Here is a 4,933-nt window from a genome sequence, read left to right on the forward strand (position 1 = left end):
CTGAGGCTGGGGGAGGCAGCAAGGGAGATAGTGCCAGAGGTGGGGTGTGCTTTCACCCCTCTGGTTCTCGTTGAATGCCTTTGGGTCTTGACACTCTTTTAAAAGGGTCAGAACTGACTCCAGACATCCTCCCCAGACATACATCTTGGGTGTTGTTGCTGTCTGCTGATGGCCAACGTCCCCTCTAGCCTTCAGTCATGCCAGGGAATGCTGATTGCTTAGAGAGCAATCCAAGCGTCCGATAGTCTCTGCTTTTATCTAAGAGGGGCTTTTCTGTTAATCTTTTTGCCTGGAGCAGGTACAGAGGTGGCATTAGGGACAAGAACTATACATCAAGACTGCTTCAAGGGGTGTCCCAGTACTCTGGCTGGTTCTTCATCCCTCTTTTTTCAGCTTATTGTAGACTCTAGGGTTAATGAGGACAGGATGGAATATTCCTCCTCTAAAGCAAGATCTCTGCTCTTTGGCCTCATTTCCTCACTCATCTTTCTTTCTTTTTTTTTTTTTTTTGTTAAGACAACACCTCAGGCTGTGCCCTGGCAGTCATAATCCTACAAGTTGCATGTGGGCCTCATGTGGCAGGCTTCGCTTGTTCTTTGTCCTAGAAGACCCAACATGCTCTTTCAGTCTGGGAGTTTATTCCTCCAGGATTTCCTTCCTCGTCTTCCAAGCACAGGTTGAGTCCTCCCCACACTCCTAGACTCTCTGAGAAGATGGCTTCTCCCCTCCGGCTTCATTTGACAGTGTTCTTCTAGAAGATGTACCTTCCCAAGCTGGCATTTGGTATTCAAGACATGGGCAATCCTTACATGTCTTATGCATGTTAAGTCACCTGTCTCTGGTCACATGGGTTGGCCCCATGTCTGGAATGCAAGTTGAATTGTTTTTCTAGCCCTTCTATGGTCATTTACTTCTAGAGAGTTCTTGGAATTTCCCATCATTGTCACGATATGTCCTTCCCCGAGACCTGTAGAATACCAGTTTCTCTCATGGTTGGAAGGACTGACAGATAATAGATACAGCCCAATGTGGATATCTTTGTCTCTCTATCTGCTTCTATGGAATGCTTTACAAATTTGCATGTCATCCTTGTGCAGGGACCACGTTAATCTTCTTGGTATTGTTCCAATTTTAATATATGTGCTGACTAAGTCAGCACTCTTTTTGATTCTTTAAAAAAAGAAACTTGGGCTGGAGGGACCGCTTAGCAATTAAGGCACTTGCCTGCAAAACTAAAGGACCCAGGTTTGATTTCCCCAGGACCCACATAAGCCAGATGCACAAGGTGGCCCATGTGTTTGGAGTTCATTTGCAGTGGCTGGATGCCCTGGCACGCCCATTCTCTCTCTTTCTCTTTACCTGTCTTTCCTTCTCTCTCTGTTTCTAATAAGTAAATAAAAATAAAATATTTTTTAAAAGAAACTTTTTTATTGACAACTTCCCAAACTCACTTTTTATGCTTGGAGTGGATCAGAGAGGACTCCCCTATGAGGGAGGCAGGCCTCTGGGAAGCAGGAATTCCCAAATAGGAGATGAAATTGGTCCTTTCCAAATTTAGAGCCTTTTAATATCTAGATCAGCCTAGGTCTCGATGTAAAATGCCCCCAGTGACCCTTGCCCCCACCCCCACCGTGCCCGGTGCCCAGAGCTCTGGACTTGCCTGTTTCTTCTCCCCCACTTCCTGGCCCCCACCTTTTGGCCCAGGAGGCATAAGCCTGCTCCTCACTGCAGAGAGAAAGCCTCTCCAATAACGGACCCAACTCGTATATTTCCTGAGACTAGAGGTGAAATCTAATGCTCGCCTACTTTAAGATCAACAATCTGTTTGACTAAAGCAGGGTTTTTTTTTTTTCTTTTTCTTTCCTTTTGGGTTCTCTGCCCCTTCCCTTTTCACTTTGCTGTGCTTTTCACACTAAGTCACTTGAAATCTCAGTGGTATTTTTTTCCCTAAAGGTCCCATTCCAAGCAACTATGTCAAAAATGTTTTCATACTTTGGGTTGGGTGGGAGAGGAAGGGATTAGTCTCTTAAGTTGAGTATTTCCCTAAAACTAAACCTGAAAATGCTGGGTTTGTCACACCCAAAAATGTTTTCTTTATTTGAGGATTATGGCTTCCTGCCTGCTGAGCCTGGGAGACCTGACAAGTTTGAAGCAAGATCTCTGGTCACCTAGCAGAAGGGAGTGGGAAGGGCCAGCAAGACACATGGCAGATGATGGGCAGTGAAGGAAACCTGTCAGCAGCAATGGGCATATTTTCCAGAACCTGAGATGGGGATATGGAAAAGCCAGATGCCAACCCATGAACATCCTCGGGACTGCTCTGTGAGGAGGGCTAGCTGCTGTCCCTTAGAAACTTGGACCAGCTAATGAAGCTCATGCCTGTCAACCAGACTGGAACAGACATGACTTAGAAAGATATCATCTTGGGACTAGAGAGATGGCTCAGAGGTTAAGGTGCTTGTCTGCAAAGCCTAAGGACCAGGGTTTGATTCCCCAGTATACATATAAAGCCACATGTACCAGGCTAGAGGCCCTGCTGTGCCCATTCTCTCTCTCAAATAAGTTAAAAAAAATGTTAAAATAAATCTATCAACAACAACAAATAAATTATCTTGCCAAAGCTACCCACCTGAGTCTTTCTGAGAATCACCAAATAATTGCAAATAAGTTATTAGATCTTACTGTGGGGGCCCCTGAGTTTTAGATCTTCTGTCCTTATGTGATGAAGTCACAGCTTTGTGGGAGAGATAGGAAAGGAGACGTGCTTTGCAAGGCAGCCTGTGCTAAATTGCAAAAGAAGTGTAAACCTTTATTATGCCAAAAACATTTACCCCAGGTGAGAACTATCCTTAAAATGTTTAACTGCGGACTGGAGAGAGAGCTTAGTAGATAAGACACTTGCCTGCAAAGCCTAACAATTCAGGTTCGATTCCCCAGTACTCATGTAAAGCCAGATGCACAAAGTGGCACATGCATCTGGAGTTCATTTGCAGTGGATAGAGGAGGGCCTGGCATAACCATTCTCTCTCTCTTCCTGGTGTGGTGGTACATGCCTTTAATCCCAGCACTATGGAATGGAGGTCGAGGTAGGAGAATCGCTGTGAGTTCAAGGCCAGCCTGAGACTATCTCGTAAATTCCAGGTCAGCCTAGGCTAGAGTGAGACCCTTCATTGGGAAAAAAAAAAAAAACAAAAAAACAAGTTTAACTGCATCAACAGCTCCAAGAAGTGCCATCTTATGTATGTATGTATGTATGTATGTATGTTTGTATGTATGTATTGACCTTGTTCCCTGAAATATTCTTAGGGTCTAAGAGAGTAAGACTAACTAACTAACTCACTAACTAACTAACTAACTAACTAACTAACTAACTAACTAACACACACAGTAAGCCTTTGCATATTTTTTAGAAGTTGAAAGAGTGATTCATATGATTTATTATTGATTGGTTGATTTATAGACAGGTCTTACACTGTAGTTCAGGCTGACCTGGAACATACCATATAGCTGAGGCTGACCTTGAACTCATGACAATACTCTTGCCTCAATTTCTTGAATGCTGGGATCACATGCATGAGCCACCACAACCAGCTGAAAAAATGATTTCTAAACCTCAGTGTGCTCCTAAGGCCTTGCTTTAACAGAGTGGGGTGTGGAGGTTAAGCTAAGGGGCCTGCTCTAGGCCTCATTTCTAGCTAATGAACGAGTTGGGAGTAGAGTACAGCTCAGTCCATCTATCTGTGAAGTACAGGGGTTTTTCCCATGTTTTCTAGGTTGACCTAGGACTGTACTGAATTTAGTTATCTTTGACCAGGCAGTTTGTCAGGCCAGGAGGGTACACAATCATAGGGGAAAAGGTTCAGGGGCAGGTAGATTCTCTGCCTTCTAGCTCCAAAGACAGCATAGGAGGTAACAGCCTGGCTTCACTGTGTGAGTGACGAACCCTTGCTATCAGCGAAGACAGCCCAGCAGCTCGGAGAGGCGGAGCAGTGGTACCTCAGTGCCTACATCTCAATCTTAGAACCTGTGACTATCATGTTACGAGCAAAGGGAAACGAAGGCTGCAGCTGGAACTAAGCTGGCTAGTGAGCTGGCCTTGAGATGGGGAAATCAGCCTGGATTGCCCAAGAGACCCAGTATAACCGCAGCAGTCCTATAATCAAAGGGAGAGGCAGGCGAGGCCAGAGTCTGAGCCATATGATGTGAGAAAGACTTGAACCTCTATGGCTGGCTTGGAAGAGAGAGGAAGGGGCCACTAAGCAAGAAGTGCTAGAAAATTCTAGAAGCTGGAAATGGCAACTGAACAAATTCTATCCCAGAACCTCCAAAACATAAATGCAGCCAGGCCCAACACTGTCTCTTAGCCCAGTGAAACACCCATTGGATTGCTGACCCCACAACTGCAAGATAATATGTAGTTTTAAACCTCTACATTTGTGGGGATTTTTACAACAGGAGCAGGAAACATATACCAAGGTTAGCAGCTGCAAACCTTTAGCCTGTCACCTAAGAGAGAGATACAACCCTCCATGACTTTCTGGCAAACTCCTTTTTGAGTTCCCCCTCCATCTGTCCATGTCTCAGGAGGTGCTTCCCAGATGTCTGCAGACACCACCAGCATCCCGCCCTGGACCCATAACACATAGATCTCTCCTGTCCTGGGGCCTTCTGTCCCTGTGGGAGTGACACTTGCCCATGCTCGAACTTCACAGGGCTATCACCTGTGGAGCTGCCCTCCACCATCGGGGGACAGAAGTCTGCGGATAAACACTTTCCCTTCTCATCTCTGGGGTGGGTAGTTCTGAAGTATGTGGGTCAAAGTTCTCTGGAAATTATAGAGGCACTGGGCTCTGGTTTCTTCTGCAGTAGTTGCCTCAGCAATGCCTTCTGTATTGGCTCTCTCCTCTCCCTCAGTAATGCCCTGCATGGCTCT

At 45.6% G+C, this 4,933-nt stretch overlaps 1 non-coding gene across 1 annotated transcript; it reads right to left on the reverse strand.

Moving 5' to 3' along the window:
• Positions 1 to 1,052: 1,052 nt before the first annotated feature.
• Positions 1,053 to 1,159, reverse strand: LOC123461181. Its single transcript, XR_006637491.1, has one exon. It is a non-coding gene; the product is annotated as a U6 spliceosomal RNA (small nuclear RNA).
• Between the last annotated feature and the right edge of the window lie 3,774 nt (positions 1,160 to 4,933).

The sequence above is a fragment of the Jaculus jaculus genome, chromosome 5 (genome assembly GCF_020740685.1).
Source record: "Jaculus jaculus isolate mJacJac1 chromosome 5, mJacJac1.mat.Y.cur, whole genome shotgun sequence".
Classification (NCBI taxonomy): Eukaryota; Metazoa; Chordata; class Mammalia; order Rodentia; family Dipodidae; genus Jaculus; species Jaculus jaculus.